Here is a 15,862-nt window from a genome sequence, read left to right as displayed (position 1 = left end):
AAGGTACGGAAAAGAAAATAAATACAAGTGCATTTATTGTATTTGTATTTATTTATTTATTGTGGTTTTATAACCACAACAAATCAGTACAGAGAATATGCTCTGTATAAAACAACATAATAAAGTTTCAAAGATTGAGATATTCCCTTAAGCAAGGCGGAAGATTTCAGCCTCTGAGTCCTTGAAATTTAGGCTGCAGCCCTTCTTTTGGATGGATCACCGGGTGCCGCGCAGTCCACGCTTCTAACCAGACTGGAACAGAAGCCTGACCACCTGGCCAGGTAGAAATAGATGAAGTGCTTGATTTCCCGCGTAGTATAACTACAGAAGTTCCTCCCCACGACACAGGGCCAGGTGGGATTGTGCTTCTGGTCAAACTCCCTTTTTAAAGTGGGCGGCAATGTCCTTCTCTACATTTTATTTCCCCAGAGCCTGACTAGCACACTCCACCGGGTCCTCTTGCATCTCCTGTGATGCCACATTTTTGAGAGCTGCCTTTCCGTCCACGTGGTCTGCTGTGGCAGGAGCCGCCAAACCTCAAAACTGACCGAAAGCACCATCTCTCCTGAAGCAGTGGTGCAGCTCAGTTAATTCATTTTTTTCCCCCATCCTAGGCAATTTGATAGATCATTTAGGTCAAGTCGGGCTTTTGAAAATAATCCTTTACATTGCAACACGTCTTTCACTTTTCCAAAGACCTTTATGACCTCCACTTTGTTGACACAGATGATCGCACTGAGTTTAACTCAGCTAGTCTTAGAAAAGATGAAGTTCAAGGATTTCTGGGATCAAGATCACGATCACGATCACGACCATCCTGTTATTTGTCAATTGCCTCGAGCAGGCCCCAGTAACGTCTCCTTCATCCTAGCCCTGAGATTTTTAAGAAAGTGCCATATTCAAGGCTCTTTAGGAGAATGAGACCAATCATTGTTACTGGTATTTGGCATATTGGGTACGCCATGGGGAGTTTGCCAGACTCTGCTGTGTGGGCAGGTTACATTCGGTAGCCTGCCAGTTTGTCCAAAGTAGGAATGAGATAATAAGATGTCGCTTCTGGGAGCTGGGTTTTATAGTCTCTGAGTCTTGGCCGTTGATGGGATTACATGGCACCAGGGGGCCAGTTGGTGGGTGTGACCCCCGCCTACTGGAATTTGGAGGATCTGGGTGGAGGATGCTCGGCCCCAATTCGAGTAGGCTTGGAGATCTCAGCCCCGGGTCCTGCATGCCTTTGTTCCTCCGCCAGTACCTTCATGTGTGCAGAGAGTGGTCTCAGCATGGTGGTGGCTGGTTCTGGAGGTCTTCGGCTGTCAGGAGCCCTGGTCGTGGCGGGGAGGGAAACTCAACCGGCTCCCCTCCAAGGGGCCCGGGCGAGGACAGCCAGGTGCGAGGGCAGGAGACTCTGTGCTTTTCTCTTCTGGGAGCTGGGTTTTATGGTTTTATCTATGGGATCAAGAACGAATGTTTATTTTATTGTACTCTTCTTTATTAATTTTCATTAAAGTGAAACTCAGGGGACTGGAAGGATGGTATGGTGGGCAGGGCGTTTGTCTTGCACCCTGGATTCAATCCCCAGCATCCCATATGGTCCCCCTAGCACTTCCAGGAGTGATTCCTGAGTGCAGAGCTAGAAGTAACCCCTGAGCATCACTGGGTGTGACCCAAAAAGCAAAAAATAAAATAAAGTGAAAGTAAGCTTTCAGAACAGCGTGGAGTATATTATTTTAATCCCAAAAGGTATCCTTACAAATTCCTTAGAACAGAATTTTTCTCAGCATATTATCTTTGCTCAATCAATCTGTTTTCAGCCTTGGCGATGTGCTCTGGGCTGTGTGGATGATAAGTGAGAAGTCTCTGGAAGAGACATTTGAAATGAGCAAACATGGTTCTGAATTGTGGCAAGTGGAATAAGGAAGGATAACAGTGGGCAGAGGAAAGCAACTTGACTTGGAGGGGGTCTGTGGTCACTGAAAGTGTCTCTAAGGAAGGAATATTTATTCTGAAATTTCATGAATACCCAAGACCCATCTCAGTAAAGAACGAGACGAAGAAGAAATGGGTAAGAGTGGAAATATGGTACTAAAAAGGTGACCAGCATCTGCGAAGGTGGAAAGCACCTGGCAAATCTGAAGGAAAAAAAAAAAAACAGCATCATTGGAGAGGAGAGAATGAGTGGAGAGCCACTCAAGAGGTAGTGAGAATAGAATTTGGTTTAAATGATCTTTCATTTATAGATACATACCCACTTCACAGAAACTGAAGGAAGCAAAGAAAAATCACGATATTAGGGTCCATGATCATGCAACACCTACTAGAAATAAAATTGTTTGTCTGCTATTTTAAAACTAGAAAAAGTTGATTCCAACTCCCCATACTTATTTGACTTTATCGAATTCATTGTGTGATGCAGTTATGATTTTTGTCAATTCTGGGGAATATAGTGGGATCAAGATATTCCGAACTGGTCACCCACAGTCTAACTTCGGTCCATAGTCGTGGTTTCTTTGGTATGGACATTTATTCAACAAAAAAGTCTAAATGAGCTGCAGTGATAGGGAACTGCTCTGGCTCACCCAACACATTTTCTTCTGTCATGAGTATGCGATTAATCTCTCCTTTCTATCTTCCCCAGCACATAGGAGGGACTACGTTCTATAAATTGAAAGTGAGGAATAGTACTTGTCACTGCTGTTTGCCTTGCCAATATAAAAATCCTTCTCTCAGAACTCCAAACTCTCACCAGTCTCCATCTGCAGCGGCTACAGAAAAGGAGACTATCATAGACAATGCAGAGTCCACGATGAAGAGAATCTGGGTCCCTGAATGATGGGAGGGAAGACATCATGGTCTGTGACATGAGTGAAAAGTAAAACTTCACTGGGACTTTGAATTTGTTTTCACTAACCAAGTAGTCGTGTTCCTCCAGCATTGCTTCTGAGATATTTATTTTGGTTTATTTGAAAGTGTTGCGAGCGAAATCAACAGTTTGGAGGAGAAAAGACAGTAACAAGCATTGAAAGTCAATAAATGATATATTGTCGTGAGCAGCTGGAGTGCAGTCTCCTACAGTGACCCAAAAAGCAAAAAAAAAAAATTAAAAAATGAAATAAAACGCATGTGCTTTCAGAACAGCATGGAGTATATTATTTTAATTACAGTCTGTTTTCAGCATTGGCATATACATAGATTACTCAAAGTAATCCCAACCAAAGCATGAGCAGATTTCAGGAGAATGATCCAGCAGCTCCATGATCACGATTAGTGGAGAGCAGCTTGCAAAAACTTGAATTCTGGGGAATTCCTAGCATGCCCTGCTAAAAGTACAAATCTGTACCCAATTGTCATCACATTCAGTGTGTTAAATGTGTCACCGGAAGCAGTCTGCAAAGTAGACCTGAGCACTGAGGAGAGGAGAGCGGAATTAGTAACAGTGTCTGCTGATAACATTTAGACGACATAGATAGACTTACTAACACTGAAAACTGAATAACAACATAAAGATCTGAGTTTATGAATTCTCTCTCTCAAAACAGGAAATAGTTGCTCATAAAGCTGCATTTTTTTGTAGTGCAATAGCTGGTTGGAGTCTTGGAGTGGTAGCCTCCTTCTTTGATCAGGGCAGAGTCCCTGATTCTCTATTTTTTATTTATTTATTTTTAATTTTTATTAGTGAGGCATCATGAGGTACAGTTGTAGATTTACAATTTTTTGTGCTTGGGTTTCGATTATACAATGATCAAATACCCATCCCTCCACCAGCGCCCATTTCCCACCACCACGGATCCCAGTATCCCTCCCACCCCCCATCCCCCCCATCCCACCCTGCCTCTGTGGCTCAATTAACCCTCCCACGCCCCATTGTATTGTATCCACAGCTTGCTTCATTGCCTATGTAGTCCTTATGGAGATATTTGAATCTGTAACTTCTAGTCTTTTTCGAGGACAATATTTTTGCTTACTCGCTTTGCTTCTTCCTTCTTGGACCCTATGACATCCTCTTCTTTCCTTACCCCGCTTTAAAAATCGTTCAAAATATGTCTTGAGGAGACTATTTGCACCTTCTTGTTCACTACACTTGTATAGTCATCTAGAATGGAACTTTCCAGTATGCGACCCCAGAACATAAGGTTGTTCAAATTTAAACTTGTTAATCAAAATGTAGCAATGTGTGCTTGCTTCGGCAGCACATATACTAAAATTGGAACGATACAGAGAAGATTAGCATGGCCCCTGCGCAAGGATGACACGCAAATTCGTGAAGAGTTCCATATTTTTATTGCAGCACTCTTTACAATAGCCAGACTCTGGAAAAAACCTGAGTGCCCAGGTAGAACAGATGACTGGTTAAAGAAACTTTGGTTCATCTACACAATGGAGTACTACGTAGCTGTTAGAAAAGACGAAGTCATGAAATTTACATACAAGTGGTCCTACGTGGAAAGTATCATGTTAAGTGAAATGAGTCAGAAAGAGAGGGACAGACATAGAAAGATTGCATTCATCTGGGGAACATAAAGTAACAAAATAGGAGACTAACACCCAAGAATGGCGGAGATTAGTACCAGGAATTTTACTCCATGGCTTGGAGGCCAACCACACATGCTAGGGGGAAAAGGAGCTCAGATAGAGAAGGGAACACCAAATAAAGGTGCTGGGAGGATCCTCCCAGGATGGAAGAAGCATGCTGAAAGTAGACCAAACATGATTGCCACTCAGTGTTTCTTTTGCAAACCACAACACCCAAAAGGAGAGAGAGAACAGAGGGGAATGCCCTGCCACAGAGACAGGGTGGGATGGGGGGATGGGGGGTGGGAGGGATACTGGGATCCGTGGTGGTGGGAAATGGGCACTGGTGGAGGTATGGGTATTTGATCATTGTATAATTGAAACCCAAGCACAAAAATGTGTAAGTCTGCAGCTGTACCTCATGATGTCTCACTATTAAAAAATTTTTTAATAAAAAAAAATAATAAAATGTAGCAATGTAACACTCCTCCCATTGTTCATCAATTTGCTCGAGTGGGCCCTGTAACGGTCTCCATTGTGAGACTTGTTGTTACTGTGTTTGGCAAATTGAATAGTCATGGGGAGCTTGCCAGGCTTTGCCGTGCCGGCAAGATACTCTCAGTAGCTTGCTGGGCTCTCCGAGAGGGACGGAGGAATCGAACCCGGCTCGGCCAAGGCCAGCTGCACACAAGGCAAACTCCTTACTGCTGTGCTATCGCTCCAGCCTAACCAAAATGAACTAATTAAAATTTATTAAAGTAAAATGTCAGTCTCTTCATTGATTGCATCAACTATATTGCCATGTGAAGTCAATGACCATCACTGAAGTCATAGATAGAATATGCTTCCCTATTACAGAAAGTGCTGGCTACCATAGTCCATAGAATGTGCCGTGATGCTGGTTTTTCTTGTAGGACTTCTTGTGTTGACTTCTTGTGTTTACCCTTTTAGTGGAATTTACTTTTAAAATAAAAGCCATGGGCCAGAGAGATAATACAACTGGAAAGGTACTTCTCTTGCAGAAGGCTGACCTTGGTTGGATCACCAGTACAGTATAAGATCCCCCAAGCACCACAAGGAGTGATCCCTGAACAGTCAGGAGAAAGTCCTGAGCACAGATGGGTGTGACCAACCCAACCCCCTGTCAATAAAAAATAAATAAAAATGAGAGGCTTATGTATGTATTTTATAATCTCTGAGTACATAAACAGTGTATATAAACAGTATACATAAACAGTTGCCTGTAGTGATATTGTCAATTGTTTTTAAGTTCTCACATGAGGTTGTTTACCAGGAATCCTGATGGTCTCATTCAAGGAGATGTTGTGTATGGATCAGGGCGTTGGTGTCTTCCTTTAGAGAGATGTTCTATGTTCTCTTGGTTCTACTAGGCTTGTCTGGAAGTCAGAACCAGTGTCTAAGGGCAGTAAGACACAGGGAAGATAAGACAAGTTTTCAGTATTATACATTCAGGATATGAAGAAACTCATTAAGATTCACTTATTGAAAAAGACTCACTTTTGAAAAAGTTATCAGACGCACTTAATTCATAACCTGGTGATTTAATGTGCTTTTTATGTCCACATTTAAATTCCCATAATGATTGAGACAGTAAGTTGCCAAGGTAAAGCACTTAGAATGGGAACAATGAAAAATAGAGGTTAAAATCCCAGTACACCCTTCCACGTTTACTTGCTTTCTCTAATAACCACTCATAACACGTGGGGTTTTGGTAAGGATGAGTGGGGTAATTGCCAAAGAAGGTGTTATAAATGCTGGCCTTTATTATTATTATGAAGAAAATCAAATTCAAAGGGAAAGCAATCAAGATAAGAGTAGACTTCCAGTTGTGCTCCTTGTTGGAAACGACCAAGTAAATAATGTGTTCAGAAAGTCCCCTTCAATAGGAACACATGCAAAGTTACAAGGGATCCATTCTGACAAACATTCAGTTTCCTTGGAAAATATTAACATCATATTCCATTATTATAAAGATTACTATTATTATAAGCAAGACAATCTCCCTTCATCCTACTCTGCCAAAAAGTATCTCAAATTAAATTTATTGTTCGGTGAAATAAAAATGACGATGAAAATAGATGATGGGGAAGAAAGGACTAAAGAGACTCAAATGTCTGTTTTTAGGCAAGAAAATAAGATTATCGTAGGGAATATCTCCCACCTTTCTGTACTTTCATCCATATGTAATAGCCACATAAGATATACATTTTAAAGGAACAGAACATTTCGTTTATTTTTTATTTATTTTTGCTTTTCGGGTCACACCTGGTGATGCACAGGGGTTACTCCTGGCTCTGCACTCAGGAGTTACTCCTGGCGGTGCTCAGGGGACCATATGGGATGCTGGGAATCGAACTCGGGTCAGCTGCATGCAAGGCAAACGCCTTACCCGCTGTGCTATCTCTCCAGCCCCAGGAACAGAATATTTTGAATGTCGTCTTTTCCCAAAGAAATAAACAGTGCTGGACATGGTAAAGTACTCAGCTCTTCTGAAACATCATTGTCCTTCTGTTGGTCATTAAGTTGTGAAAAAATTGTGCGGTTCTGTTGGATATTAACCCTAAGTGTTTAGGCTTCATCAGTGAATTGCCCCTTTTGCTCCTTCCAAGGAAGCTCACAGTGCTCTGGCAAGCATTCCTAATCCCCTTTGAGTTTATCTTTGACCTTTCCTTTGTGTTTTACACCTCATTATCACAGGACCCCAAGTCAATCTTGGTTACTTATAAGCCAAAACTTTCTGGTAACTCTGGAATTTGTATTTGTTGTAAATTATTTGCTTTTCTATTTCCCCTACAGCCTTTTCATATTTTACTATAGAGCAACGCTCTTTGCTTAAACACAGAAAGACCTTAATACTGTGATCTTAATATTTGGGCGTTGATTGACTCTGAAATATATCTACTCTTGGTCATAATTACCTGACTCAGGCTTCAGTTGCTATAGTTCCTACCATTCCAAAAGGGAGGTCCCGCCGTGGGACTGGGATGGACCCGAAGCAAGTGACAAAACAACCCCGGCATCGAAATGGGACATTCTAAAAAGCATAAATGCATAATCTTGATGCAAGCTGTTATAACTTATGAGACAGGACCCCCTTGGGGAACGATAAGCAAAACTGGCCTGAGCACTTCATCTGGGACTTACGGTAAAAGCTCCACTTGCTCTCAGGGCCCAGAGAAATAAGTTTTGGGATCTTTATCTCTTACTGTGTTTATCCAAAAGACTGCAAGTATTGGTAAGAAGTAGAATTAATAGTTGGACTGTTTGACTTAATTGTTTGATATATATATGACTAGAAGGACAGAAAAAAGCGATCTAGATATCCCTGGGAGACAGAGAATCTCCTTGAGTTTATCTCCCCAAAGAATTGCCTCTGGGGCTGGAGCGATAGCACAGCGGGTAGGGCGTTTGCCTTGCATGCGGCCAATCCAGGTTCGATTCCCAGCATCCCATAGGGTCCCCTGACCACCGCCAGGAGTAACTCCTGAGTGCAGAGCCTGGAGTAACCCCTGTGCATCGCCAGGTGTGACCCAAAAAGAAAAAAAAAAAGAATTGCCTCTGCTGGAATTTTTTACCTCTGTAAATCACATAGACATGCAGTCCTACACCTCTGACCACTTCAGATGTTCTATAAGGATGCTAGCAGCTCTGCACTAAATGGGCCATTTTCACCACCAGGCTGTGGTCTCCATCTCTCTGTCTCTTTGCTGTGGAGTCCTGGGGAGAATGGGAAGCAGCTCTCAGCCACCGAACACACACGCATCATTGCAGCACCCACACGTTGCTTTGTGAACTCTGTTCAATAATCTCACTGTTCAATAATCTCACTGTGAAGCAACTTAAAGGCACTTTCTGATGAACAGAACAGACCATGCTAGGCTTCTCTAAGAATGGCACATTGGCTAAAAGCCACAGGTCATGGTGGAAACTGAGTTGGACACAGAGGTTCAGTAGTGGTATTTTATTTTATTTTATTTTATTTTGCTTTTTGGGTCACACCCGGTGATGCTCAGGGGTTACTCCTGGCTCATGCACTCAGGAATTGCTCCTGGCGGTGCTCGGGGGACCATATGGGATGCTAGGAATTGAACCTGTGTCGGTCATGTTGGCTGCATGCAAGGCAAACGCCCTACCCGCTGTGCTATCGCTCCAGCCCCACAGTAGTGGTATTTAATTACATTTTTATTCTCTTTCTTTCTTCCTTTTTTTATTATTTTTCTCAATTTATTGTTGGGGAAAATGTTCAAAATTAATTCTTAAATAAAATGAAGTTGATTAAAGAAAAAGCTATATATGCTCTGATCATGTATGCTAGTAACAGAATTCTTTTAAGGCATATACATTTGCTCTGATTCACAAGAACATGAATTTCAGAGGATATGGATACGGAAATTCACTGAAGAGTTTGTTTTATTGTAGCACAAAAAGTCAAACTTTGTGGCTTAAAAAATCATTCTCTATACCTCAGTTATACCTCAGTGTTGTTTTCTCCTGTATCAGATTAGCTGTGTTTCCAATAGGTGGTTTGGCTTTTGCAAGTGATTACACACGCTAGGGTCTCCTACACATTGTTTCTCATCCTCCAGTGCCATGTGCCAACCTTGTTTTTGTGGTGAACTCAAACTTCCAAGATGGACAGTGGAAACACACATAACCTCTTGCTGTCTCTGGGTTGACCACTCATCACTTCTTCCGTATTCTGTTGGTTTCGGCAAATCACTTGGCATCCAGATCTGAAGGGCCCAGGACTAGTCTCAACATTCTTGTGGGACTCCATCTTTTGCAAAGGGTCTGGATCTGGAGGTCAATCATTTGGCACCCTCTCTGCAATTTATTTAGCATGATGGAATTGGAGGGAAAATGGAGTAATTTGTTCACTGAAGGCCCAGAACAGGACACAGGGATGCTCCACAAATCTAGATAACAGGAACTAATGGATGGTCTTGGGGTTTCCCTCTTAGGATGAAAGAACTCCAGCGTTTCCATCCTTAAGACTCACTTTTCTGGAAAATGAGAATATCTTTATATAATATCATAAAACCTTTGTGATTTGCCTGCTTCTTTATTTATCAGGACAGATGACATTGGCTTTAAAAGTTCTACTGGAAATGAAAATTCAGTGGTTGAAGGTCCATCCCCAGAGCAAATTATGGCAGTGGCTCCATGTAAGGGGTGGAATTTATTCTGGGCCATTCATAGTAATATGCTCTCTCCACTTGCCAAAAGGCTAAAGTAGTAAATATCTTTATGTCGGTTTTATGGAAGAGATTTTTGTTTTTGATTTCATGCATGTACTTCTAAAATTTCTCCAAGGAACACGTATTATGAACATTTTAAAAGTATAATTTAAAAAACAACAGAAAATTGTGAAGATCTGGAAACAATCCAAGTGTCCAAGAACAGATGATTGGATCAAAACACTTGGTATCCATACAATAAAATACTACTCAGCTACAGAAAAAAAAATAAAATTATGCAAATGATGCAATTTGCCACTATTTGGATAGAACTGGAAGATGTCATACTGAGTAAAGTCAGTCAAAATGAGAGGGACAGATACAGAATGTTCTCTCTCATATGTGAGATATAAAGATACACAGTAAGAAAGCAATAAATGACCAAAGGCAACAGAACCTGAGAACTGGTCTACAGAACTGTGTTTATCCGGAGGCCAGGGACTGTGAATGGGAGAGATCCTTGGGACATTGGTGGATATATGTGATTACTTTGGTGGTGGGGGCAGTGTTAGAACAATGAATGCATGAAACTCTATCAGTAATAGTATTTTAAATCAAAGTATTTAAAATATGTAAAAATGTTTAAGCTATAGAAATATACAAACTAGTGTCAGGGTATAGGGGAGAGGTATTGTACTTGAGACTTTTTTTTTTTTTGCCTCAGCTCTTCTCTTCCTCTCCTTCCTTCTCTTCCTTTTTTTCCCTCAAACACCCGCATAGGTACCCAGAGGCACACAGGCATATATCCTTTCCATTTCCATTTCATATCCCTTGAGTCTTTCTTCTCACCTTTAAAATGATAGTAGGAAAGGAGATTGTCACCACAATTATGTTCCTTTATGAATAAGAAAAACATACATAAATAAGCATTCACCATGTAATTTATTTTGCATTCTGCTTGACAGTTTCTCTTTGTCCCAACAAATTTCACTTAAAACCTCAATGCTTTTCTGAAAATAGAGGGGGAAAAATGAGTCTTCCTTAGTTTTTCCCTCTTGAGTCTTCCTCACCAGATGCTGATATGACAGTCTTCTGAAAGACTACAGAGCCCTAACAGATGTTACCTCATCCCAGGAGAATACTCAACACTCAAACATTACATATCAAAAATCACTCCCTGCCAAGAATATCCCCTTTTGCCTTCCACAACATCAGACACTAACAAAAGAAAACTCCCTACACACGCTTGTAGGCCCATTGGTGAACCTTTGACCTTGTCCTTGACCTTGTCCACTAGAACTAGGATAGCCAAACATTTTTTAAAAGGTAGGATTCAAATTTTTTTTTGAATTTCAAAAAAACAAAGATACAAAATTAGTATAAGTAATCTCACGTATTACAGACATTGCCAATTCAAAAACACTATACTTTCCCTGAAAATATTTTTATCTGAAATTTAAGTAACATTTGCTAAACCTGGCACGGCGAGTTAGCCTAGATTTCTACTAATATTTATTATACTATATCACCCTTAGGCACAGAGAAGACATGTGCCTTGAACTTGGGTCAAAAGAAGACCTAAATCTCACACGATTTAGTAATATAAAAAAAGAAGACCCGAAACTTTCAGCAATTTTGAGGGCATCTGAAAGAGATCATAGATGATAACTTTCGAAGAGGATTATCCTTATTTCCTTATGATCAGAACAGTCTGGAGGTAGGTCTATTTTAGCCATTGTCTGATAGAACGTAAAAATTAGTTATCGTATATTTATTATTTTTGTGTGTATATATAACAAGTAAAGCATCTGTAATGAACCATAGGTAGTACATTGGAGGATAGCTCTTTGGTCCCTAAAAAGGGATACAAAAGTGGCTCTTTGATTGAGAATTGAATTAATAAAATAATTCCAAATATTGTTTAAACCTCCCAGGACAGTCGTAATTCTGAAGGGAAATCTGACTCATTAGCAAAAACGCGGGAGTGAAGGATGATCAAAGGGAACTCATTAGCGACTGTACATGGGAAAGTCAGATTTGAAGGTGAGTTTTGTTGGGCCTTCTTGCACCTCTCTGGGAAGAGATGCCAGCTGAAGTGACAGAAAATTAGAGAAAAAGGCGAGAACTCACCATTAGATGAGATCGGGTGTGTTCAGGATGGTACGGCTGTAGAGAAAAATGAAGTCATGAAATTTGCCTATAAATGGATGGTCATGGAGAGTATCGTGCTGAGTGAAATGAGTCAAAAAGAGAGGGACAGGGATGGAATGACTGCATTCAATTGCGAAATATATTAAAAAATATGAAACTAATATCCAAGGCCAGGGAAAATGGGCCAGGAGAAACTGTCTATGGTTGGAAATTACCACAGGGCATGGGGGATGCAAGGTAATTAAGATAGAGGAAGGGCCATTATGATAATATCACTTGGAAATGATCACTCTGGACAAGAACAGAGTGTTGAAAGTACGTAAAGGGATATATATATGTTAACCTTTCAGCAACTATATTGCAAACCTAAAATTTTTTTAATTTTAAATTTTTAATTTTTTAATTTAAATTTTAAATTTTAAAATTTTTAATTTTAAATTTTAAAAATAAAATATATTGCCTAAAATGAATGCAAGAGAGAGAGAGATAGAGAGAGAGAAAAGAGAGGTGCCTGGCTTAGAGGCAGACTGGGGTGATTTGGTGGGTTTGGAGGGAAACTGGGGATTTGGGGGCTGGGAAATTACATTGGTGGAGGGATGAGTGTTGGAACATTGTATGACTGAAAACGCAATCATTAACAGTTTTGTTATGCTCTGTCTCACAGTGATTCAATAAAAATAAAAATAATTTTTAAGAAGAAAAGATCTCACCATTAGAAAATAAATGGTTTGAGGAATTTTACTCCATGGCTTGGAGGCCAACCACACATGCTAGGGGAAAAGAAAGCTCAGATAGAGAAGGGAGCACCAAATAAAGGGTGTTGAGAGGATCCTCCTAGGATGGGAGAAGCATGCTGAAAGTAGACTAGAGACCAAACATGATTGTCCTCCATTGCCTCTTTTGCAAACCACAACACCCAATAAGAAAGAGAGAACAAAAGGGAATGACCTGCCACAGAGGCAGGGTGGGATGGGGCGGGGGGGATGGGGGGTGGGAGGGATACTGGGATCCGTGGTGGTGGGAAATGGGCACTGGTGGAGGGATGGGTAGTTGATCATTGTATAATTGAAATCCAAGCACAAAAATTTGTAAGTCTACAACTGTACCTTATGATGTCTCACTAATAAAAATTTTAAAAAAAACTAGGGATAGAAGATTGAATAGTGCTCCATAAAGTCTTATCCTACCTTGATCTGGATAGTACAGTAGGCAGTGGATTTGTCTTGCACATGACAAATTGGGTTTCTATCCAAAAAAAAAAAAAAGAAAGAAAGAAAATACCTGGTTTGCAGATCATTTGCGTTTTTGCTGCTATGTTAAACATAGTGAGAACTTGAGTTCTTCGAAACATCCAGTCTGCCTCATGTACAAATATTGATGCTCCCATATTGAACACTGTTTGAGAGAAATGAACTCCAATTGTGTGCCCCAAATAAACACTTTGGTGTCTGATGAAAATGAAGGATACTAGCTAACAACTACAATTGCTTCCTTCTTGGTCTTTGTACCTTTGAATATGATTCAGTGAGCAACCCTCTCAATTGGTTCTTGTCCTCCTGAGCTACGAGGGTTGGCCTATTTTAGCTTTTACTGACAAGCCAGAAATGAAAGACAGGCAGATGTCCAGAGCACTAATCTATGAAAGGACAATTTTCTTCATGTTTATAATGGGTTGGATGCTTCCACTGATAAAACACTATGCTTTGCTAGTGCTTCCTATGCAGAGCCCAGCTTAATTTCTCAAATTTGTCAAGCAGATTTCCCCTCACATTCCTCTTGTTTGCAGTTTTCCCTCTGACTATTCCAGTTTGAAATCTCAAAATTGAGGTCAAGTGACTTTGTTTCATCTTGTTTACCAGATGCTTAGTTAGCACATGAAATGTGCCAGGCACTGGTTAGGTTTTTGTTTGTCTGTTTTGGTTTGGGGGCTACACCTGTTTAAGTTCAGAGTCTACTCTTGGCTCTGCACTCAGGAATCACTCCTGGCCATGCATGGGGGACCATATAGGATGCCAGGATTTGAACTCGGGTTGGCCATGTGCAAGGCAAGCACCATACACACTCTACTATCTCTCCAGCCATAAGACACTGTTTTAAAATAACAAATTTAATGACAGGAGATAGGAATGAGTAGGCACGACACCCAGTTTACCAATGGGGAAACTGAGGTACAGAAAGGTAAGAAACCTACCAAGTAAGTGACAGGGTCAATATTGTTGGCTACTTTGTTTGAGTCCTAATCTTTAACACATGCTTCTATAATGTACCCCATGGGATACACCACTGTTCTGTTAAGTCTCTTGATTCTCATGGAATACACTTTTTTTTCAGATAGGGGAGACGAGATGGGGATGGAATTTGAAGGGACTGAGTTTCACAGAGCATGATGGGAATGATAAGAGAGTACCATGCTACTCTGTGCACTGTGGGCATAGATCAACTCTGTAGTCTCAAAGACTCCATTACTGACTTCCTAGTATGAAGTTTGTTTGGGGAGCTGCCGCTTTATTTTTTTATTTATTCTATTTGGGGAGACCACCCCCCCTCGTGTTGCCCAGGGCTTAATCCTGGCTCTGTGCTCAGGGATCACTCCTGGTGCATCTTGGGGAACCCTAACTATTCCCCAAGGATTCAAACGCGGGTCAGCCACATGCAAGGCCAACACTCTACCTGCAGGACTATCACTCTGGTCCTGGGCTGCCTGCATCTCCAGAAAGGAAAATACAACTTTTAAAGCTGTCTCATCCTCTGAAATTTGGCCTTGATACATCTAGAATGCTCTGAAGTGTTTTGGATTTAGCAGAAAGAAGCCAAGGATAGTTTCTTTCCTAAGGTTAAGAAGATTGTCCAATGTGAAGGAGACATTGTTATTGATTATATAATAAGCAGGGTGATCATTATCTCAAAATCAAAATGGGAGTACTTTAATAGTGAAAGGAGGCATTATGAATAATTAATCATGCAGAAACAACCTGGCATTAAACCAAGATTCTACTGGGCAAATAGCCTCCTGTACAGGGCCACTGTAATGATAAATTAACTTGCACCCAGCTATGGCATGAGCTTTATTCCGAATAGGCCGGTCTAGGATGTTATGTGAAACTCTTGCTGTGTTTTGTCCCGGACTGATAAATCAGCAAGGTCTTACAAGTGCAATGAGAGCTCCTGGCATCATTCTGATATGCACTGAGTGTGGTCCATGCAGTCACTTACTAAAACACCTGAGACCCCATAAAGTAAGGCCAACTTAGAGCATGAAAACAGAGGGAGCGTGTGCTTGCTAATTTTCAACAAATGACCACCTGCCATTTGAACGCTGAAGGCCTTTTTCTCTGAGCCCACTTGATAAGCTCTAGGCCAGTGGAGGGTGACAAGATGTCAAGGAGACTTGAAATTCTGTCAACTGAGTGACAGCTGGAGGAAACGGGAACATTTCTCATGGATAAGAGAATCATGGGTCCCCATGGAATGGTATCAGCTAGCTGACTTTTTGCCGTGTGCAAGAAAGCATTGGTTTATTTTGAGTTGCCCAGAGTGTACAACAAAATGGAAACTGCAGGCAATCTGCTTTCAGTTACACGTATTTTTCTGCTGTTTAAAAAAATTTTGAGAAATGTTTTAATGATTAAAAAAATAGCACCTGCTCTTTGAGAAGCAAAAATTCAAACAATAGCACAGTGCACAAGGTGATGAAGCAATCTTTCCTATTTTGTCTGTCCAATCTGTCCTCATGCCCTCCATCCACTGGAATCCCTTTCTATGTGCATGCAAGCACAGTCCCTGCACATATGTGGTGCAAAATTGCATAGTATACAAATACAATTATGCTGTATTTGTTTCATTGTAAAAATACAATTATCCTGTATTTGTTTCATTGTAAAAATACAATTATGCTGTATTTGTTTCATTGTAAAAACCACAGTTGTTGAATATTATTTTACCGCTTTTAACTCTCAGTTCTTGTCCAGTGTGTCCACTGTATGAAGAGATAAAGGCCCTCCCATTGT

General features: G+C 40.8%; 1 non-coding gene and 1 pseudogene across 1 annotated transcript; one reads left to right on the top strand and one right to left on the bottom strand.

Moving 5' to 3' along the window:
- Nucleotides 1–243: 243 nt before the first annotated feature.
- Nucleotides 244–15,862, bottom strand: part of LOC130016248 (dynein light chain 1, cytoplasmic-like) — a 117,380-nt pseudogene continuing 101,761 nt past the window's right edge.
- LOC130016273 (U6 spliceosomal RNA) lies at nucleotides 4,169–4,275 on the top strand. Its single transcript, XR_008791222.1, has one exon. It is a non-coding gene; the product is annotated as a U6 spliceosomal RNA (small nuclear RNA).

The sequence above is a fragment of the Sorex fumeus genome, unplaced genomic scaffold (assembly GCF_029834395.1).
Source record: "Sorex fumeus unplaced genomic scaffold, SorFum_2.1 ptg000149l, whole genome shotgun sequence".
Classification (NCBI taxonomy): domain Eukaryota; kingdom Metazoa; phylum Chordata; class Mammalia; order Eulipotyphla; family Soricidae; genus Sorex; species Sorex fumeus.
The sequence above is the reverse complement of the archived record's forward strand: the minus strand, read 5'-3'. Positions and strand labels throughout refer to the sequence as shown.